Source organism: Canis lupus, chromosome 1 (assembly GCF_003254725.2).
Source record: "Canis lupus dingo isolate Sandy chromosome 1, ASM325472v2, whole genome shotgun sequence".
Classification (NCBI taxonomy): domain Eukaryota; kingdom Metazoa; phylum Chordata; class Mammalia; order Carnivora; family Canidae; genus Canis; species Canis lupus.
The window spans coordinates 47,067,949-47,092,130 of NC_064243.1; the positions used below are offsets into that span (position 1 = coordinate 47,067,949).

Here is a 24,182-nt window from a genome sequence, read left to right on the forward strand (position 1 = left end):
CCCTTGCTAATCTTCCCCCCAGTGCCAAGGCATCTTACCCCTTTAAGACAAAGAGGTCCAAGTCCAAGTCTTTGTCCAAGTCTTTCTAAAGTTCAGATTTTTATTTTATTTTTAAAAAGATTTTATTTATTTGCTTGAGGGAGAGAAAGAGCAAGAGAGAAAGAGCATGAGTGGGGTGAGGGATAGAGGGAGAAGCAGGCTCCCCACTGAGCAGGGAGTCCAATGTGGGGCTCAATCCCAGGACCCAGAGATTATGACCTGAGCTGAAGAAAGACACAACCATCTGAACCACCCAGGTGTCCTAAGTTCAGATCTTTCTGTGTATGAGTTCCAGAGCCACACTGTTGGGGCAAAAGGCCTGGATTACTTACATCATGTTTCCACCTGGATGGTGGTTCTGGGTTTTGCTCAAGTCAGGAAGGATTTTCAAGGTTGAAGCAAGAATGAATCTCCCCGTGCCAAATACTTATCTCAGTATATTTGCTTCCTGGAGTCATTCTCTGTGAAATACAGCTAACCATTGTGTGCAGAGTGGAGTGGTGTTGTGGAATTCAGTGGTGGAGGTGAGTGTGCACAGGACTTTTATATAAACTACGTCCACTTGCAAACATTGTCCATGCTCAGCATATTTCATTTCCACTTTGGTTTAACGCATGTTCTGAGTGTTGTCATCTCTTTGTGTACTGTGAATTTCTAGATGACCCGTGTGTGTGTGTTTAGTACCTGGCACAGTGGCATAAACAAATGATATTTAACAATGCTTGTGCTGTTGATTGGATTGTGATAGTTGGTAGAGAAGGTGTTGGTTAGACCTTTTAGTGGTCCTGATTTATTAGAAACAGATGCATAGACAGCAAGCTCTAGATTGAGAAGTGGAAGACTGGTGCATTTCAAAAGGTAATAATAGCCTACCTCGAATAGGATAGTGACAGACACCGTCTCAAGTGCATCATGTGTGTGAAATAATGCATATATAATAATACACAGTTCCCTCCTGCCATAGGTCCAGTGATTATCCTCATTTCAGAGTTGAGGAAACTCAAGAAGAAAGAGGTTAAGTCATTTGAAGTCACGTAGCAAGTAAGCATGGAGCAGGGCTTTAATGCATGGCCCATGCCCCTGGCCACCAGCTGTCTCAGGCGGACTGCCTGCCAGGCCACCTTGCCCACTCCAGAACCTTCTCCTTTGCGCATAGCTGTATATCCCTCCAGAATGTCAGCAGCTCTGCTCCTGATCTGGTCATTTCCTCCCTTAGGATTTTTATGACCTATCATTGAAAGATGGTGCAATGGTTCTGCACAATATAGAACACAGTCTGTGGCTCGTAACACACCCAAGCCCATATATACTTTGAGAAAGAGAGGAATAATAAATAAATGGCTTATTTAGAAGTGGGTGAACTTTTTGGAACAAGTGAAAACCTATCTGTCTTTCAGTACTTGTATTTTAAAACTTCTAAGCTCATCAGAATTTAGGATTTGGCTACGCTAAATATTCTTAAAGAGTTCTCATCCTTATTGAGGAATGAAATATTTTACGTATTCCTGTTAAATACATTCAAAAGAACCCAGAAAAGAAGCAAAATCCTAGTATTGGGGAACATTGAACAAGACATGTGTGTACCTGTCATATCAGCATCCTAAAATAGTTTCCACAGTACTTCATTAAATAAAGTATCTGCTTCTAAATAAAGTTTAGTGGGTGCTGTTATTCTTAAGGACATTCTTCAGCTGAGGATGCCAGGAGAGATGGCCCCAGCTGGTTGGTTACATCTTGCTCTTAAGCACAGATTGCTCTTAATAGCTCGCTGTTCTCTGTAAGATGTAAACAAAATTGACTATTCAGCACCATTCTCCTCTCTTTCTGTCATTAGCTTCCATAAATGTGCACTAAAACCTCAGGAGTTGTCATCCATGTGCCTATAGATGTGATGTTTCACAGCTGTGAATGCAAGGGTAGCCTCCCGCACCTGCTCGTGAAGCCAGAGAGGGCTATTTCAAGTCGAGGTCAGATCTGATGGTAATTCAGTTGTTTCTGAACATTTCACACCCTTACCTAAGCCATTACAGTTCCTCACTGCAGTCTGTCCCATCTGGGATTCCGTCAATGGAAATACAGACTCATGGCTCTTCTTACCTTCTGCTATTTATTATTTACACTGAAAGGAGCACTTGACTAAATGCCCCATGTACATTTACTTCACTTACATTATTATTATTATTAAAGTATCTGTACATTATATGCTATATTATCATTCTTTATTATTCTTTTTTTAAAGATTTTATTCATTTATTCATGAGAGACACAACACACACACACACACACACACACACACACACACACACACAGAGGCAGAGACGCAGGCAGAGGGAGAAGCAGGCTCCATGCAGGGAGCCCGACGTGGGACTTGATCCTGGGTCTTCAGGATCACACCCTGGGCTGAAGGTGGTGCCAAACCCCTGAGCCACCCGGGCTGCCCATTCTTTATGATTCTTATAATATTGTTATGCTATGATTATTACTTTTTTTTTTTTTTTTACCAATTAAGAAACAGATTCACAGAGGCTGGGGAACTCACCTGAGTCACACAGCTAGTGCTGGAATTGGAGATCAGAATCCAGGCCTTTTCTGATCTGAAGATGAGGCCCCTTACTTGTCCATCGTGGATCTTAAAGAGAACTTAGACACATTGATGTCCAGCTCCTGATTTTATGGCTGAGCAAGTCTCGGCTCAGAGAGGAGGAGTTACACACTGCACTTCTGTCAGTGGTCTTCAGGCCACCATGCTCCTCCCACTGTGACCATGATCCATGACATCCTGGTCCTCACCCTTTCTCTCAGAGAGTGACTGATGACTCGCACAGGTTGTTCTGAATGAGTTTACTTGCCTGGAGTTGGTTCTGTCTATAGGAACACAATGAGTTGAATTTTCATTAGCAAGTATTCAAGGTATAGATTCAGAGATTAAAAGAAAAAGACAGCTGGGGAAAAGCATGTTGAAGGCAAGCGGGTAGAGCCCAGAGGCTCTCCAGTTCCTTTGGGGACGAGCAAACCAGTAAGCTTAGGACCAAGCACTGCCAGCCGCTGCCCTTGGGTTCTCACGGCCCCTGAGCAAAGGGGCTTCCTTCTGCCATGTCCTGGAGGTATTTTCATTTCCATGTCCAAAAGTCTGATATAGCATGAGTTTTCCTTTCCTTTTTTTATTTTTTTATTAGAGTTCAATTTACCAATGTATAACATAATACCCAGTGCCCCGCTCAGTGCCCGTCACCCAGTCACCCTTTTTCCTTTAAAGATTTTTACTTATTTAGAGAGACACAGAAAGAGGCAGAGACACAGGGAGAAAGAGAAGCAGGATCCCCGTGGGGAACCTGATGTGGGACTTGATCCCAGAAGTCTGGGATCATACCCTGGGTTGAAGGCAGACTCTCAACCACTGAGCCACCCAGGCACCCCAAGAGTTTTCCTTTCTTTATACGCCTGTGGTCACTCTCACCTGTGCAGAGAGCAGGCCCCTGGATGCTCCCCTGTGGCTGCCAGGTTCCAGGCTTCCTGTAAGGAGCAGGAATGGAAGACTCTTCTGTAGGGGACAATATAGCAAAAAAAATGTCCTCTGATGAGATTGTTACTGTTTAGTATTTGGATCTCACCAAGTAGGATGGGAAAGGGTCCCCAGAACCCCCAACATATACAGCATTCCCTCCTTGTTTGTGGTTTCAGTTGCTCGCAGTCAACTGGGGTCTAGAAGCAGGCAATCCTCCTCTTGACCTATCATCAGAAGGTCAATGGTAACCTAACGCTACATTACAATGCCTACTCTGCTTGCTTCGTGTCATCATGGAGGCATATTATCCTTTGCCGTCATCATCACAAGGAGAGGACAGTACAACAGGATAGCTCAAGAGAACACAGTCATATAACCTCTATTACCATATATTCTTTTTTTTTTCTGGCTTACATTTAAGCATTTTTATATATATATTTTTTTATTGGAGTTCACTTTGCCAACATATAGTATAATACCCAGTGCTCATCCCATCAAGTGTCTCCCTCAGTGCCCATCACCCGGTCACCCCACCCCCCTGCCCACCTCCCCTTCCACTACCCATTGTTTGTTTCCCATATATTCTTATAATTATTCTATTGTATCACTATTGTTAATCTCTTACTGTGCCTAATTTATAAATTAAACTTTATCATAGATGTGGATGGAAGAAAACATAGTATATGCAGTGTTCAGTACTATCCACAGTTTCAGGCATCCACTGGGGGGTCTTGGAAGGTGTCCCCCACAGATAAGGCGAGGGAGGACTACTGTCTCTGTACCGAGACTGAAGTCTTGGTGTTTATTAGTGGCCAGTGGGAGAGGAGTGAGTTATGACAGATGTCACATAACTTGAAGAAACCCCAGAAACAAAGGTCGGACCCCTGACTCTGAGCCTTGGAGCCCCTTGACCTCTTGAAAGTTTTGCTGGCCTTGACCTCAGGAAGGCTGACTAGGCTCTCTTCCTGCAGGTGGATAGGAAGTGGACGCCTCTGATCCAGGTGCCGAAAACATGCTTGAGTATCCTATCCCAAGAGCATGGGAGATCTGGGGCTGTGGTTCAGGGGGACTGCGCTTTGGGGATACCTGTACAGGTCAGCTTTTGGTTCTTGACTTGGCAGGTGCAGACACTCAATATTGTCCTGGTGCTTTTAGAAGTGTTTGCAGCAGGGGCCTTGCAGTTGTCTACAGTATCAACAGGATGCCAGTTGGATTAGTGCAGCCATTTTATAATGACTAGAACATTCTTTTTTGTATCTCCAGTGTGTCTTGGGCTGGGGAAATTGGATTTGTGGTTGGAAGGCTGTTGGTGAGTGGGGAAAAAGAATGAAGGGAGGAATGACCTTAAATGACATGTCATCTGAGAATGGCAAGACCTGATGAATCACCCACAATTGAGCATATCTCTAGTAACCAGAATATTCCTGCCTTCCTGACGGAGCACCTCTCTGAGGCTCGGTGAGGACAGACACTACAGACTTCTCCCTCTCCAGATCCTTTTCACTATCTTTTGAGCAGAGCACAGAGTAACTGATTGCATTCTGGCTCACATGATTATAATCACATTCAGGGCTTCTTTTCTGAGCTTATGCCAAATCATGCACAATGAACGGAGAGCATCCCAAGTTTCTTTAACTGCACCTTTCCAGACATTTCTTGTATTACTTCCAGAGATGCCTACTAGCACTGGCTGCATATATCTATATATAATTGATATATATTATACATACAGATATTATTATTCAATTGAACAATTGTTCAATATGTAAACATATTGATCATATACACATGTATATATATTATTGATGTATATTATACATACAGATGTTATTGTTCAAATGCTTACGTATTGATACTATTGACATATAATATTCACACAGAAAAATGTCAAATTATGGGCGTAGCTTGATAAATGTTCACAAAGTTATTGGAGTCATGAGCCAGCACTGAAAGCAAGAAATAGAGTGCAGCCAGCACCCCACAAGCCCCCTTTAAGTCAAAATCCCCTCAAAAGAACCTGTTTCCCTTTACCATTATGAGTTTAACTGCCTGTTTTTGAGCTTTATATAAATGAAACTCACAGTGTACTTTCTGCTTAACATTGTAATTGTAGGATATGTCTGTTGGGTGCAGTAAACACTACATCAATATCATTGCCATATAATATTCCATCAATAATATGTAATTAATTCATTCTACTCGTGATGGACATTTGAGTTGTTTTCAGCTTGGTACTATTCTCAATAATGTTGCTATGAACATCCTATATATTTTGTTAGGTATATTTTGAATTAGCTATTTTTGCAATATTTTGAGTCTCTTTAGGTTTGCTCTAAGATAATCTTCTCAGAGTTCTGGGAGTATGTTATTGTCACTTTTGTGGAAGGCTTTCAGGCCCTGAGTGTCCAGTTCTTGCTTTCTCTGCCATACCATGATGCCATTTGTTTACCTAGCCAATCTTCTCCTGCTAGATTGTAAACCCACATACTAAGTAATCCATATTTATTCATGGATTGAATGTTGTGATGAGGGACTGCAATCTAGATTTTGGGCTGCAGTGCAACGTAAAATTGTGCAAGGAGGGACAAATTAAGGAGAAAGGTCAAGTCTGAGGTATTATCAAATAAGAGAACTGAAGGGCTAGTATATGGGGACCCTCTATGGTCTTTCCTGAGGGCATCCCAAAAGTGGGGAGCTGGTTTTCCTAGTGGGATTGGCTGCTTTCTTTTTTTTTTCTTTTCTTTTTTTAAGATTTATTTATTTATTTGAGAGAGAGAGAGGAGGAGCAGAGGGAGAGAGAGAATCTCAAGCAGACTCCCTGCTGAGCATGGAGCCTGTGGGGGGCTCGATTCCAGGACCCTGAGGTCATGACATGAGCGAAATCAAGAGCCCACTGCTTAACGGACTGAACGACCCAGGCGCCCTTGGCTACTTTTCTCTACAGTGTGTTGGGGGAGGGGCGTGTCCCAAAGAACCATCCACGCTAAAGTATCTCCCGAGCAGTCAGCACCATGGTGCCTCTGAAAACTTCTGTCAGGCACACCCACACTGATCCTGAGCTGAGACATCAGCTGGGTTCAGACCTGACCAAGGGCCAATCGGGAGGCCTCTGCCCTAGCCCATATTGAATCCTCTGTCCACATAGCTGCTTATGATCTTGGCACTTATTACAGGTCAGAAGCAGTACCAGCATTTGCTTTTCCTTTTTTGTTTTTCAAGAATATAATAGTCACCTAGAGAGGTTAGATTTTTTTAAAAGTGTGGCTGTAGGCAATGCCTGTGTTCTTTATCAAGGCCTCCATGTTGGCCACTGCTGGGGCTGGCAACTGAGAAACGATTAGTCAGGAAAATCATCACAGGATTGCCTGTGGACAACTTGAAAGCGTGTGTGCGTGTGTGCACATGTCTGTGTGCAAGCACATGTGTACATTGTATGCATGTGAGCATACATGTATGTGTAGTTTATGTATGAGCATGTGTGCATGTATGTGCAAGCATGCATGTGTATCTGTGTGAGCACGCAGCTGTGTGTAGTGTGTGCATGTGTGTACATGTATGTGCGTGTGCATATGTGCATGTGTGCACATGTATGAATAAGCATGCGTGTTTATGTGCGTGGGTGTGGACACATAGTCTAGGGCAGTGACCCTGTTGGCTTGTTCACCCACAGCAGGCTGCCTGCAGCTCTGTGGGTTTTCCTGGAATCTGAGGCTTCCTTCCCTGTGTGGGCGGCCTGTGGCAACAAAGACCACCCACCTGCCATTGCTTTTTCCCATTTTTTTTATCTCCACCAGCCCTTGTCTAGTCGTGCTCCAGTGTGAAAGAATTGGCACTTGCTAGATCTTCCCCAAGCCACAGCGATGTTCACCACAAGTTATGTCTGGGACTCAAGCAAGTGGCTTGTAACAGTGTTCACTTATGAGCATCAGAGGTCTGTTTGTGTGGCTGTCCAGCTTCTCAGGACAGGGATTGGTGGGGTGTTTGTCAAACACCCTGAAATGAGTTGGTGCTGGTCTCAGTGCCTGTGGAATGAAGGCTGGGACAGCTATGATGAGGAATGAGCTATGATTCACAGAAGACGTAAAAGGAATTAGGACCATCATGGTTGCTGAGAGCCCCTCTTGTGTGTGTTGCTGTGCCCTGGCCCACCAGCTGCCTCTGCTCTGCACACCTGTTCCCTGCCAGTGCCAGGCCCCCAGCCTCCGCCCATCCCCAGTCTTCTCACCTGTGGCTGCTGTAGTTTGTAGAATCTACCTCCATGTGTATCTCCTGGAACCTTGGACTGAAGCCGGATAGGCCTGGTGTTTGTGGTTCCCCCATGCTGTAGTGGTCTCACTGGTTATTTCCACAGAGCATGCCAGGCCTTACCTCTGTGATCAGCACAGTCTTTATGACCGGGTGGCCTGGGCCCTTCCCTGCAGGTGGAGGACACAGAGCAGGAGAGATGCTATAAGCCACCCCACAGCTGGTATAAGCTTTCCTTATTTGAATCCTTATCTTAAAGATGCTCAGTGTGTGCCCAGCCGTGTGTATCTACTTGTTTAGAGAGATGTGCTCCCGGGCAAGAGAGGGCATAAGTGAGATGACTCTCTAAGAGACATGGACTTAGTTGTTCTGGAAGCATGACTGCCTTTTACATGGATTCTGGAAGCAACATCAGCTGCCCCCTGAAGGTTCAGAACCATCTGTGTCCCAGATGACCAGTGGGTAAAGGCCTTGGAGTCAGGAAATCTGAGTCCCCATCTCTAGCTCTGGTGCTCAGGAGTTGTATGGCCCTGGGCACGTCCCTTCCGTCTCATCTCCTCTCCTGCAGAAGGAAAGGATTCAGCTGGTTTGCTTCATCAGGCAGACATTTGCAGAGCACCCACTGGGGTCTGTTCACTTTGTTAGATCCTGGTGATAAAAAGCTGGCTAATTGGTCACTGCCCCCAAGGAACACAGTGTCCTGCTGAGATAGAGGAATAACAAAACCAGCAATTAGAGCACAGCAGGGAAGTGAACAGATGCCCAGGATGCTTTGGTGGATGTGAAAGACTTCTTGGAGTGGGTGGCACTTGGACCAAGTAGAGAGAAAGAGAAGGGCATTTGTAGGACAAGAGATGATTTCCAAGGTCACTTCCAGATCTAAAGTGTTGAGTCTAGGTGCGTGATCTATGCAGAACTCTGAACAGATGAGTTTCTCTTTCCATCCCAGCTGTGTCCTGGCCTGGGGCAGTGGCCCTTGAAAGAGTCCCTTCCCCATTCTGACTGGATGGAGGAACCTGTAGAGAAGCCTCAGCTATTGTCCTTCTGGATTCCTGCCGGATGCACTTTGGCTGTCCATGCTTCTAGATCTTTATTCCCCAGCTGTCAATGCACAGAAGTTCTATTGGGAACACATTTAATTAGAGATTACCTAGTAGTAGTTTATGCAAGAAACAAGTTCCTGAAGGTCTCATTTGATTTAAAACACAGAATTTGATGCTAGTTTTCTATAGAAAGAGGGATATGATTTTCAAAGACATAAATCTACAATGATTAAAAGGATATTTTTTTTGTTTTGAGCAAAACGTTTGAAAAACATAATTCTACACATATAAGAATAGTTTTACAGTCTCTACCTTTCTTTCCAAAGTTTTTAATTGTTTAGTGTTTTCCAATATCAGCGCTAGTACCTACCTCATAATGATCCCATAAATGACATTTCTATCAGACATTTTTAAAAGATTTTAAATTAATAATAGAGTAGATATTTAAATAATGCAATAGTCACTAAAATCACTCACATGTGTTCTGAGATATGAAACAAAAGTGTTGGTCATAGGATGCTGGTTTGAAGGATAGCTGGTATTAATTAGCACTAAATACTGGTACTTAAGAGGGGAATGGGACAATAGTGTAACTTAGTTGACAATCCACTTCCTGTTAACTTTGAAATGATGTGGTTCTTAATAATTTTTTTCAATTTAGAGGGCTTTGGAGTTTTGCACATAAAATGGAGCTTTATTAATACTTCTTATAATCTTACTATTTCAAGTTCACATACATTCAAATCTACATAGAGTGTACCTGCACTCTATTTCTTGCCAATATGTCTGCGAACTGGGGGAGGAAAGGCAAAATGTACATGAAGATATATATTTAAAACTGCAATGTTTGGACCAAAAGGCTCATATGGGGAGAGCAGCTAATCCAACTTCATTTACAGCTGAAGACGTGAGGACCCAGGTAGGTAGAGTCAAGAGCTCATCCAGTGAGTTAGATCTTTGTTTTGTTTTATGGTTTGCAGTCAGATACTTTAGCTAAGTCTGAAGTTAGAGTAATCTAGCTCAGTGCCTCTCATGTAGTATAGCTCAGAAAATTCTGGAGATCAGCCTTGAGGAAGGGACACCTTAGCTTTAGAGCAGGAGGCTTCTTAGGGATACGGAGAGGCCCTCTGTTTCCTGGAAAGGACAGATCTCAGGAGCAGCAGGGGAGGGAGGGAGATGACCCTAAAATTTCTGGTTGGGGCATTGGTCTCCAGCCACATCTCTCCCCTGCCCAGAACATAAGGAGCAGCTTTGATTCTTCCATTGAGGGCTGATGGCATCAAGCCTCCCAATCCATAGGGAGAATGTAAGGCCCCAGAATCAAGGGGCAGCCTTTGAGACAGTTGTCTTAATTAACCTAATTAATCTATAAATTGCTAGAAGATGTAATAAATTGTATTTAAAAAGCCACAAAGCCGGGCTGCACAAAGATACCAAACTCTGGCATAAAGTGGTCCCAGATTTGCCCTTTTCACTCACTACTTGGATGACCTTTGACAAGCTGTTTAATGGCTCTGTTTGCTCATCTAGTCTAATACCTACCAAAGATTGTGTTGTAAGATTCAGGCCCCTGGACTTATCCATTCATCAAGTTCCTGCCAGCCTTTATAAATGCAAACATGTCAAAAGCCAAGCAAATAAAAATGGCTTTCACAACTAAAAATGAGAAATTCCACCATCAGATAATTAGAGTTGAGACTTGATACATAATCTCAAATTAAATTCAAATGTTAGCAAGAAGCTGGTAAATCTGTGTTCACAAACAGGAATGGATTTGACAGTATGTCACTGGTTTTCACACTAGCTCCTTTGTTAAGTGTGTGTGGTGGGGGGCATCATCTTGTTTATGGACCTTGTTGGCTTCCTCTCCTCCATCTTCTGCTTCTGTGATCATAGGGAAATAACTGGCATCAGAAGCACGAGCATAGAAAAGGAAATCTAGGAGTCTACTTCCTGGTGGTATGGATTTTTTTCTTAAGGATTTTATTTATTTATTCATGAGAGACAGAGAGAGGCAGAGACACAGGCAGAGTAAGAAGCAGGTTCCCTGCGGGGAGTTTGATTTGGGATTTGATCCTGGGACCCCAGGATCATGACCTGAGTCAAAGGAAGACGCTCAACACTGAGCAACCCAGGCATCCTGGTGGTATGGCTTTTAAGGAAATTATTTATTTTCCGGTTCACAAAAGTTACTAAAACCATTTTTTAAAAAGATTTATTTATTTGAGAAAGAGAGAGAGAGAGACACTATAGAAGACAGGGCGGAGTAGGGAGAGAATCTTAGGCTGACTCCTCGCTGAGCATGGGGCCTGATGCAGGGCTTAATCCCAGGACCCTGAGAACATGACCTGACTGAAACCAAGAGTTAGACGCTTAACTGAATAAGTTAAGTCTCTCTCTCTCTCTCTCTCTCTCTTTCTTTCTCTCTCTCTCTCTCAAGCCTTGAGGGCATTTGTCAATGGGCATTTGTCAAGTACAAATGGTACTTTCACTTTGCCTTTCTTTGATCACTAGTGAGGTTGATGCCACTGTAATTTCTTCTGAGTTAAGGTTTTTTCCTGCCCTTTGGGGACCATCTGCTTTGTTTTGTTTTGTGGTTTATGTAATAGGTGTGCTCTCAAAATGCCTTTCTCAGTTCGTCTCTATCCACAATATGGTAATGGAACCTCCTAAACTTTGTTGTTTTTTTTATTTTTATTTTTTTACATGTACATTTTTTTTATTGGAGTTCAATTTGAACCCCCTAGACTTTGGCCTGTGGTGTCCTCTTCTTTCCAGTCCTCGCTGCCTTCGACATTCTTTCTTCTTCTGGTGTCCCTGTGGGGGCTCTAGCGGGAGCCTGGGAGGAGGGATCCCAGACATGCCTGGCCATGGCTATGCAAACCCCACCAAGGAGACTTTTGACTTTTATTTTTATGCCTCTCGCAGTCTTATCAACCCACAAGGGCACAAAAGTTGGCATAGCCTGATTCCAGAAAGAATATTCTTTTTTTATTGTTAAAGATTTTTATTTATTTATGAGAGAGAGAGAGAGAGAGAGAGAGAGAGAGAGAGAGGCAGAGACACAGGCAGAGGGAGAAGCAGGCTCCATGCAGGGAGCCTGATGTGGGACTCGATCCCGGGTCTCCAGGATCCCGCCTGGACTGAAGGCGACGCTAAACCGCTGAGCCATCTGGGCTGCTCCCAGAAAGAATATTCGTTAAACTTGTTAAGAAACAAAGACTCACTGATAAATGTGTATCTCTTACTATTTTGTATAAAAGATGGAAATAAAAAGGCGGGAGAGCGAGATGTTTGGTGGCATGAAGCATGGGTTAAAGAAATACACAGATATAAGAGAATCTTTAGGAAATGCAGAATGGTTTACTTGTGCTCACTTTATAAACTTCACTTCTGTTATTTGCAACCTCTTAATAAGTACCAGTTTTCCAGCTCCCTGGCTGAATTTTAAGGTCTCTTCTGTGGCATACAATTGTGCATAAACATGTCTTCTCTTTCCATATCAATTCCTTATATTTCTTTTTTTTTACCCTTTGAGAAATCAGATTTTGGTGGAGGGGGTCATTGATTTTGTAAAATTTTCACATCACTTTGAACACAGACCTTCAGACCATGGAAAGGTAACTCAGGCTTTACTTAGTGACAGAGGGCAACTAATAATTCGTTAAGTTTTCCTGACATCCAAAGGGGACTTGTATGCCACTCGGCTAGTCAGACAAAATTGCAGATAGAAAGGATATTCAGGATTTATTCCATTAAGTGATCCTGTTCTATTCACTCTAGGAAGAACATTCCATTTTATTTGACGGATGTTATTTCCGAATGTAGTTTGTGCCTGATGGAGCCAAGTGTGTTAGTGAGCTGTTGCTATAGAACAATTACCCCTGGAATTTGGTAGCTTAGCAAACAAATAAACAAATGTTTATTATCTCGCAGTGTCTGGGTCAGAAATCCAGTGCAGCTTAGCTGTGTCCTCTGGCTCGGGGTGTCCCACAGGGTTGCCATCACCTCAAGGCACAGCTGGAGGAGGACTTGCCTCTGAGCTCACTCATGTGCCCATTGGCCAGAGGCCACCTTCATGAGCCTTGCCAAGGGAGCCTCTCCATAGACTGCTCACAGCATGACACCAGTCAGGTCTCCCTCCAGGAGAACCAGTGAGAGAGCAAGAGAAAGTGAGTAAGGGGAAAAGTTGCAATCCTTTTTGTGACCCTAATCTTGACAACCCATCAGTTTTGTTGCCATTTTCTGGGAGTCACCAAGGCCAGCCTCCACTCCAGGTGAGTCTGCATGCCAGGAGGCAGGAGTCATTGGAGCCATCTGGTCGACTAACCTACCATACCAAGAAAGGACTTCTTTTCATGGTATTTCAATTAAAATAATTTGGGGCATCAGATGGCATGACAACAGTGCCTCCTCTGGTCCCACTGCTCTTTAGTTGGCTATAGGGGAAGGTGTTTACTGCCAGCTAAACCTACAGGGCCAGTCACTGGTTTCAAGCTGCCCCTTTTCCCTACCACACTTCCTCTTTCAAGACTGCTTGCTCACCCTCTCCCAGTGGCTTTCAATCACTTCTCTTCTTGAGTTCCTCTCCAAGCTTTGAAGCCAGACTGCTTCCCAACTCACTGGGCTCTGAAACTCATAACTCTCATGGGCTTTGACTTTGAACGGCATGGAAGCCACTGGACTAAACTAAAACAAGGAACAACAGGGAAGTGTGGGAAATTAACAGAAATCCACAAAAGTGCAAGACTAGCTCTCGTAGGAGGAAGGGAATGATATTTAGGGAGTACCCAATATATACCCAGGGCTTTGCTACAGGTCTTCCAAACATTAACCCATCAGCTCTCAAGCCAACACTACAACAGGGCTGTCAGCACCTATAATTTACCATTGTTCCAACTCAAAATAGGAGGAAATCAAGACTCAGCAAGAATAAGTAACTTACTCAAGCTGATAGAGTAAGTAACAGATTTAAGATTTGAAGTCAATTAGTCTGATCCCAGTGCCTAAGGCCTTCCTGTATACCATGGAACTTATCACATGGCCCCCTGGTCCCACTTCCCAGATCCTCGTGTGGAAGTGAGTCAAGTTCTTGTCTTAACTGTCAGTCTACTTGGTCTTGTCTGGGTAAAGTTCTCAGATTCCAGACAAGGCTAGGGATAAGATGGTACCCCTCCTGAGTCTCTTCTAGAACCTCCTTCACACTCGTGCATTTGCTGTAGGTGATTTTCTTCTTCACACAGGAGGTATTTTATCATTGAGGCATCTTGCCCACCTTTGGCCTTGTGAATGAAGAAGGAGCTTCACTACTTGTCTCCACATTGGCATGAGCCTTTAAGTGTCTCCCTCTCCTCTTCCCTACCTCAGAATATGTGAACCCATCTTCCAATGGATCAATGCATATGCACCAGTGTTGGTGGGGAAGACTGGTTCCACTCTTTAAATCTATGGGCAGAGCTGATAGCCAAATTATTTACCAACTGCCAGAGCAAGGATTTGGGCACCTGTAACATGGGCAGACATTAGCCTTATTTGCTGGATCATGGAGAGGTCTATGAGGCATAGGGAGAAGGGCAAAGGTGGTGAATGGTGGCTGGGGAACATGGAGGCACTTGGGTAGCACCTTTAGCAGCATGGAAATCTACTTATTTGTAGGTCCATGAGTACATATCTCCCTTCCAAAAGTAGTAGTTCATAATACTTTTGGAGTCACAAACCCCTTAAAGAACTTATGGATCTTCTCGTAGTAGACTGGGAAGCCCATGACCTCCAGATTAAGACATGGCCAAAGGTAAGGCTTGCCTTTTTCTCCCATTGCTGGGAGCTTCCCACCAGCTGGGCAACCTGAAGGCAGGATATTACCACTGGCAGGGCTGGCTGCCTCAGAGCCCCGAGCCCCTTCCAGACATGGCTCCTCTTGTCCAATCTTAAGGAATGACTGACTTCTCAGTTCATTTGTAGAACAGCAGCAATTGATACTCCTTGGTCCAATTTACCCATTTTCCTAGGTTCTGACCCAGATGTCCTATTCAATAACTCTTATCTTCGAAAAAGTGTTTTTGCAAAGCTTGCTGTTATATTTAGACAACATTAAAATCCTGTCCTCTTGCTCAGGGCAACAGCAGGCACACATTCCACAGAGGGAAGCAGGGGAGCAAAACCCAAACTGATGGAAACTTCTGCTTCCTCAAGAAGTCTTTCTCAAGAACAGTCCTGAATGAGCATCATAGACACAGGACTTTGTCACACAGGCACAGCCAGAGCATTCACGGCCAGCTTGGTGGGCCTCTGCTTCTTGGCATCATAGAGTCTCACAAGTGTGTAAAACGTGAAATGGTTTTTCTTGGCAGTCATGTAACTACCTTCTCAGGCAGTTGTCTCCAGAAACATAAAGGATCATCCTCAGAACTTGGCAGTTCTTTTGGACTTCATTAATTCCACTGATTGTTTAAACCAACTGGATGATGCCTGGCACAAGCTCCAAAAGGATGAGGAGCTGGTCCTATGGGATATGCCTTCTGATATTTTCCCTAGTGTGTTGTATAATTCTCCAACTTCCCAGTTGACTCTCCAGCTTTGCTATCTGCTCAGCAAAATTCAAGGAATGTGTGCTTTTCATGACAGTAACATCTTCCAAAAATTCCATCCGGATAGCCAGGCATGACTTCCTTTGCCTAAACCCCTGTTGTGGGGCTCTCATTAGATATGCCTTTCCCAGATGTCATCCCACCATATCCTGTAGGGTTATTGTCATGATTTTCCTAGAACTACTGAACACTATTTGTCTTTTGACCTCCTCTTTTAAGAAATTAACTAAGAGTCATGTTTGCCACTGGGCAGTCCTCAGGAACCTGTTCTATTTAAAAATGAACAGAAAAGATCTTTATCTCAGAAGTGTGTGGCTTAAAAAAAAACTCAAGTAAAGAGACAGTATGAAAGTTTAGCCATAGGAGAATATACTTGGAAAAGTACAAGTAGTTGAGTGGGGTGGTCAAGGCATTAATTGGTCAGCATGGTATTTTTGTTTTTTTCCCAATGAGTTCAAAGAGTATATCACTGTACTTAGTAGTATCTAGTGAAAGTACCCAGGCTTTTGGGTGTTAGCTGGCACCTTTCACCTGTTCTCACCTGAGGTTCATCGTCTCCCCTGATTGACAGGAGTACAAATCCATGTAGTAGATTCAGTCCCATTCTGCATTCTCTGAAGTGGAGGCTTTGGACTTTCTGCCAAGTTACTCTTTGGGCAGAGCCTGGGAGTTTTAGGAAGCTTCTCTTTTTTCATAAATGACAGTTTTGCTTTTTAGCATTGTACCCCTCAGAATCCCCAGTACTGTAGCAGGACTAACCACTTCTGTGTTTGTATAGCAGAAGCACATTTAGAAATAGCAGGAGCAGTCTTCATCATTTGGTGTCAAAGCTTGTTTAACAGGGACTCTGGGGATATAAGCTCTCTTCTCTGTAGAAGTTATGGAGGTGATTGCTTATCAAATGGAATTGAGAAGCAGAGTCCGAGAGTGGTGTTCTTGACCTTGGAGCACTAAGGTGTTCTCTCTCCTAAAGATCTGTGGAAGTGCAGAAGCCAAAATATGGCCTGTACCCCTTCACTGTGTCCCACATGTTTAGGGGCTCTGGCACTCTGCCCCTCACAGCAGCTATCTTCATCCCACAGGTGGGGGACTCTAGCCCATGCTCACAGCTCTCAGAATCCTGTGCTTAGTTGTCTTTTGGGCAGGTCTATGAATTGTTTCTTTTCCTGTCCCTCTGTTGGTGGTCCATCATCAAGAGGTGCTGTCTCTCATGACTCTTGGATCTATCTTCTCCCCAAACTGGGCAAGGCACCTGCAGGCTGAACCAAGTTTCAGGTTTTCTAGGCATTCTTAATTACATATAATGAAGGTAATTGATATCATTATAAAAAGGTAAAAACAAGTACAACTATAACTGTATTTTACTAAGAAAAATGTAGAGGGCACAGATCAGAAGTGGTGGTTGCTTGGACTGAGGAATGGATGGATGGATAAAATATGTGAAGAGTGGGGTCCCTGGTTAGCTTAGTGGGTTAAGCATCTGCCTTCAGTTCAGGTTATGATCTTAGGGTCCTGGGATTGAGTCCATATTAGGCTCCCTGCACAGCGAGGAGTCTGTTTCTCCCTCTCTCTCTGCCACTTCTCCCCAGTCATGTTCTCTCTTTCACTTGCTCTCTCTCTCTCAAGTAAATGAATGAAAATCTTTAAAAAAAAATAGGTGAAGAGGATTAAGAGGTACAATCTTCTAATTATAACATAAATAAGATACTGGGATGTAGTATAGTGTAGAGGATATAGACAATCATATTGCAACAATTTTGGTGACAGATGGTAACTAGACTTATTGTAGTGATCACTTTGTCCTATACATAAATATCAAATCACTCTGTTTTACATCTGAAATGAATACAATATTGTATGTCGATTATTCTTCAATTAAAAAGGAAATACAGGCCTCATTGTAGCATATTTGAAGGAATATGCCATGGGTACCTGGGCTTTGAAGACAGCCACATCTGATTTGAATGCTCCTTTTGAAATTTACTGGCTGGATGTCTTTAATCAAATTAGTGAACCTCTTATGACTTAGTTTCCTCATGGTCTCAATAATGGTCTCAATAATGCCATGGTCATAGACTTTTTGTAGAGAGTTCATGAAATACAGTATGTGAAACTGCTTGAAATGGAAGTTCTCGCTGGATTAACTTCCCAAAACTGGAAATTTCCATCCTCTTCCTGCAGTCTCCCTGTCTAGCTGCCTGTTACTTTAAAAACTGTGTGACCACATCTGTGTGCCTTGCCAGGGCGGACTTTCCCTCTGTATCCATCTGATCTGACCTCGCCTCCTAATGGGCTGGATAATTACACGGTAGGAGTCATTCCCACCATCAGGGAAGAGAAGTGCCTTCACCGTTTTTTTAGTGCAAAAGCACTTTACACAGTAGAATAGTCAGTAGCTTGGCAATGTTTAGGGGGGCAAAGGAATCATTTGTTAATGCACACTAAGTGCTGCCCCTTTAGACAGGGAAAAATTAATCATCAGCAGTTCCCAACAGCAACCCAGTAGCCAGAAATTCTCAATGAATTGCACTTTGTTCATTTTTAATTTCACTGTTTTTATTTCTGCCAAATATGAGCTCCTGAAGCTGTCCTTACCGGATGGCCTCCCATGTGGTGTCAAAAGGTTCATGGGCTTGTTAATTGGCTCACCTTGTTTTGTTTTTATTTCTCTCCTTTTGGGAAATAGATTTTTTTTTAAATACATGGATAGGCTTTTTTTTTCTCTATTCAGAAACACTGTATTTCCATTCTGTGTAAGTATCATGTACTATTTTTCAAATAATGGTGTCTCTTCTATTGAAAACAATTGTGTTAAGTTCATGAGTGAAGTAACTTAGCCATGTCTCTGTCCCAACAATTGGCTATTTCTCAACTATATTTATCCTCTATTATCCGAGTATCCTCTATACTTCTATGATGTTTATGATGATGCGTATGTTAAAAGCCAAATCTTCAACTCCTCTTCAATCTTAGAGAAATATTATAAAGGAATTTTGGTAATTATTCCTTTGCAAAAGGAAGCAGGTGGCACTCCTCCCCCAGGAATAGAAGAAAATTAACCAGGAGGTCTGGGCAAGGAGAGCTTTAGCAGGGTAGGAGAAGGCTGTCATCAGAAGTAGAGAAGACACTGGGATGAGTGTCTGCTCATCTTCATGCTTGGTCTCTTTCTTTAACTGCATTATGATCTTTGCTACACCTCACTTTGCAGCTCACCACCCACAGTGTGGACCTCGACCTCTCAGGTCTGCTCTGATGATTCTATTACATTCAATTCAGCAAATATTTGCAGAGTACCTGACCTGCAGCAGGAAGTGTCTGGGGTTCTGGGGAAACAGAGGTGAATTGATAACCCACAAAGACCCCTTCCTACTGGACTGGTGCTCGCAGGGAGTCCAGTCCAGTTAGGTCTGAGGAGGCCCCACCTTATTTCCTGGCAGTCAACAATGGAAGGCCCGGACAAATAAATACAGTGAAGGGTTTTGTGGCTCTGTGTTCTTGTAGATGCCATTCCTTTGGGCTGGTCTAACTCTTGCATGGCAGTCAATAGCCACTCCAGAAAGCCTTTTCTGAATCCATGAGCTATTGTGTTTATAGTTACCTGATTTGGGGTCTGTCTCTTCTACTAGAATGTGAGTCCCTTGAAATCAAGGATCTGTCTTGATCTTGTATACCTGATATTTGGCTTAGTGTGTTGGCATGTAGTATGTGCTCAATAAAAGTGTGAAGAGGGAAGGAAGGAAGGAAGGAAGGAAGGAAGGAAGGAAGGAAGGAAGGAAGGAAGGACACACAGTAACATCAGACATCCACAGTATCCACAGTACTTGCTCTGCATCTGTGGAAACTTCCCAAAACTCACACAAAGGCCCAATGATTCTGAGCTAGTCTTCATAATACCCAAGGCCACTTGCCCATAGCAGTAGCTTCTGGACACTAGAAGGAAAGGACTTTGCCCAGTGTGGTGGCTGGGAGCAGGGGGCACACTGCGGCAGAGGCCTTGGTGATGTGTAAAGCTGTTTGCTGCTTTAACAAACCCAGGAGAGCAGACTGAGGCCCTGGGGGTTGGATTGCTGAAACCCAACACACTATGAACAACAGCTAGTGGGTGGGAGGAGAGAACAGACCACATAAGCAATAATTATATGCTGAGTGGTACCAGCAGCACTGTGCCTGGGAGCGTTGTGGGGCCGCATCCCAGCAGACAGCCCAATGTCCCCCAGTGTCTTGGGACAGGAGAGAAGGCCCATTGATGTTCACTGTGCAGTCTAAAATAAGGCAGACCATTCTCATCCCAATTCTCAGGAAAAGGTTTTCCTGAACATATAATGATTAAACTTGCTTGTATTTACTTGAAAATGTCTCTGCATTGAATAGTCCACCCAGCCACAATGCTCCTAACAGAGCTGTCTGCCATTCGGGCTCAGCTCTATGAACAAGGCCAGTGTTTGGGAAGTTTAATTCGTGTAGCTTTTCATCCCTTCTCATTCCAGAAGGACTCCTTCCTTGTCCTGCCATCCTTGGACTCAACCCCAACTCAAGGAAAGGAAGGAGGACACCACAATGAGTCTGGGACCCCGGATCTCCAGAGGGCTTGCTGGGACATGATGGCACCCATGTCCTGGCGCATGGGGCCCTGCACCTCCAGCCTCCTTCTCAGCTTTCTCTTGGGCTTGGTTTTGTTTTTCACTGTGACATAGGAACAGCATGGTGTAGATGTCTCTGCTGTTAATATATAAATATCCAGTTTAAGATGGAAACCCACCAGAGTGGCTAAATGAGAACTTTCTCCCCTCCCGTGTTCATGAGAAATTATACAAACCAGAGATGTGAGATAGCTCGAGATTTTTATCCTTAAATATGTGATACTCTATACCTTGCACCACACCAATCTCATTAGAGGCAACTTTGAGGTTTATTTATTTTTTTATTGGAGTTCAATTTGCCAACATATAGCATAACACCCAGTGCTCATCCCATCAATTGCCCCCCTCAGTGCCCATCACCGGAATATGCATTATTGTCAAGCATCTTCTTTGTTGATGGTTGATTTTTTTTGACAGCAGAGACAGATTTTAATATTTGGCATTCCCTTCCCCCTCCATATTTTGGTTCAATGACAATTTATGCATTTATTTTATTTTTTAAAAAAGATTTTCTTTATTCGTGAGAGACACAGACAGAGAGGCAGAGAAACAGGCAGAGGGAGAAGCAGGTTCCATGCAGGGAGCCCGATGCAGGACTTGATCCTGGAGTCCCAGGCCGAAGGCAGGCGCTAAATCACTGAGCCACCCTAGGATCCCCTGCATTTATTTTTAATTACATATTTTCCACTGCAAAAGTAAGCCTTGTTTAATTAAGAAAATTTAGAAATTACCAAAAAGTACGTATGCACAAAATCACCCTCCTCTTTCAGTCTTTCACCATGAATAATGAGGTAATGTTTTAGGTCACGTTCCTTTAGTTGTGAATATAAATATGTGTTTGAAACAAAAACAGGATCATCTCGTGTCTACTTTGCATCCTGTGTTTTTTTTGAAATCTATTCGGTTCATTTGACAAATATTTATTGAAGGCCTACTATGTGCTGGGCTCAATTCTAGGCTCTGTGGGTTAGGCCTGTGAACCAAGCAGGCAAAAATCCTGTGGCTTTGAGTTTTTCTCTAGGGGGAGAGTCAGACAGTGAGAAATGAGTATGTACAGTACTTGGGCCCAGCAGAGTTAAGTGATAGGAGGGAAATAAAGTCCAAAAAGAGCCAGGAGTGCTGGGGTGTTGGTGTAGGAGGGTTGGGAGTTTACCCAGTGTGGTCAGAGAAGGCTCTGCTGAGAAAGTGATATTTGAGCAAAGACTTGCAGGAGATGAGGAGCTTTGTGGCTCCTTGTAGAGTGGCTTCTGGGTGGGTGGAGGGCACCACACAGGCGAAAGCCCAGGCAGGTAGGACTGGCAGCTTCCAAGAACCGCAAAGGGGTATAAGGAGGAAGCAGGATGTGAAGGAGGGATTGTAGAAGGGGAGGTCAAGGGGGATGCCTGGGTGGCTCAGTGGTTGAGCATCTGCCTTTGGCTCAGGTCGTGATCCCCTCTATCTATGTCTCTGCTTCTCTCTCTGTGTCTCTCATGAATAAATAATTTTTTTAAAAAACCTTAAAAAAAAAAAAAAGAATAGGAGGAGGTCAAAGGTACAAGCCAAGTGGCTTGGTTGCCAGAGAGGCGACATGATCTGACATGATCTGACCTCTTTCACAGCTGTGACTCTTGCTGTTGGGGACAGAGTGTGGGGGGCAGGAGTGGAAGCCAGGGGGAGTCCAGAAGCTGTTGCTTCTGAGGGAGGGTATCAGGACCAGACTACACCACAAATCTCAGACCCTCTGAGTAGAAAAGCAATTCAGAAAAGTGTGAAGATGTGTTAGGAATCCTTCACTAATTTATTTTGTTCACATTTTTAAAAATATGCACAATAATGATATATGATTTTCAAACTGCTGTTTATATAAACCTAAAATAGCTTTCTCAATAAATCTAAAATACAGGTTCTAAGTGATTAGAGTATTGTCTTATTTGGCATATTTTTCCTTAGTGAGTCATTTTAAAATGTTGGTACCTTAGGTTTGATGAAATACAGAATTATGAGCAGAACTGAAGTTCTGCTGAGAGTTTCCTGTACAGAGTTGCCAGAAAGGAGTTGGAGTGGACACCCTGTCGCATGTGACACAGGATCTGAGCAGCCACTCTGGGCATTCTATGTAGGGCCAGGGCGAAGGAGGTCTCTCCTCCAGCCACTCTTGTCCAGGCCTCACCCCCACTCTCAGCGAGTCCTGGGCGGGGAGCTTCCTGCAGGGACCTTTCTGGTCCTGCCATTTCTTTTGGATCCAGAATGTACCTAAAGCAAGGTGATGGCACTACTATGGCTAGGTAGTTCAGCGGCCATACTCTATCCAAAAACGACATGATCATCTGAGTTAGGACTCTAATGGAAAATCTGGGACTTACGGTCACCATGCTCAGTAATCATGTTAGGTCATTAAAGAGCCAGTCTCAGGACAGAGAAATCCTGGCTATCTACCCCTGTGGTTCACACACTAGCCCAAAGCTCTTGGCTTCCTGGAATTTTAAATCAAACTCAAAATCACTCAGCAGAAACTTTGAAATGTCACCCTTCTCCCGAGAAGCTCTGTATACACATTATTTACACACTGTGAATTGAAACCTGTATTTTTAACTACAGATTCCTAGGTTCTATGTCTATAATTGGACCTCTCTGGGTGGTCTGGGAGGCCCGGGGTTTAGAATCATGACACTGATTTTGTCACATAGGAGCCGTAGAGACTTCAGGCAAGGCGGTACTATTTGGGGACATCCCTGCAGAGACCACACCCAGCTGAGAGGCCTGCAAGGAGAAGCCAGATTCCGTAGTGGCCGTCCTGTCCCTGATCCCTGACCTTCACCTGCCTCCTCACCCCCAGACAGCCTGAAAGCTACACTGCTCAGATAAGAAAGTAGACGTGTGTGAAAATGAGCCTGCAGAGTTTCTGATGACACAGTGATTCACTCTGCACAGTTCACAAATGTGTATGTGGAGTTCTACCCTCACCCAGCCTTCCTCTCTGGGTTTGAGCCTTTCCTTCCAGTTTTCTCTTGTTATGTTTACCCTTTTGTCCCTGGGTTCATTTATTTAAATTCCCTCCTTCCAGGGACACCTGGGTGGCTCCATAGGTTAAGCATCTGCCTTTGGTTCAGGTCATGATCTCAGGGTCATGGGATCAAGCCCCTGGCCGGGGCCCCTGCTCAGTGGGGAGTCTGCTTCCCCCTCTCCTTCTGTGATCCTTTGCTTGTGTGCTTTCTCTCCCTCTTTCTGTCAAATACATGAATAAAATCTTTTAAAAAAATTCCCTCCTTCCAGATCATATTGGCAGATTTGTCATTATGTGTAATTACCAAGAAGGGGGCTTTTCAGACACTGGGGGTCTCTCAAAGGGAAATGAAAGTCTTGAGAGTTTAATGAAATCATCATCTTCCCCCATTCTAGAATTGTGAGCAGACATTATTTCTGAATGCTCTTTTTCTCTATTCGTTTTTAGGTAATGTACTTCTCTTTGCCCTGTAGTGGTACATTTATTTCTAGGGATGTGATTAAGGGACAAATCATAGAATTAATGGTGTTTATGTCCCTGCCTATAAATGAAAAATACACAGACTTCACAGTGACTCATATGAAAAGGATAAAGATCATTTTTATAACAACCCTTACAACCTCTATTCCTCACAAGGCTACTCTGTTATTAGTTCAGACATGTGAGTCATTGGCTCAGATTATTTCATTTTATGATCATTTGCCCTAACTATCTATTACTGAAATGCATTGCAATCAAGATTCTGGAATATAAAATAATAGGTTCACTTTGTGATTTCTGAAACATAGAGACGTCTCTAGTTAGCATATAGCATCACAGAGGCAAGGCCACCTCCCCTTCCTGTATGAACTTCCATGGTGTGCCTCATTTCTCTGTGCAAAAAGTAGTGATTCTGGTGTTTATGCTTTTGTGTGTGCAGGGCAGAGCACGAATACCAAACATAGACCGTGTTGTAGTCAAGGGTCATGAGCTACAATTAATAGGATTTTTTTTTTCTGTATGTGTGTCCATTTTCAGGCAAAAAAAAAAATGAAAAGATGACTCGAGTTGTTTTGATATGGGAAAAGACTCTCTACTTTTTGTTCCAAAGGCTACTTGGTTTTAATGTCTCTGCCACATCTTGTTAATGTTTTATTTTGT

General features: G+C 43.5%; 1 protein-coding gene across 4 annotated transcripts in view; it reads left to right on the forward strand.

The window, feature by feature from the left end:
- Positions 1 to 24,182, forward strand: part of ZDHHC14 (zinc finger DHHC-type palmitoyltransferase 14) — a 275,301-nt gene that overhangs the window by 127,943 nt on the left and 123,176 nt on the right. The gene's annotated exons all lie outside the window — the stretch shown is intronic.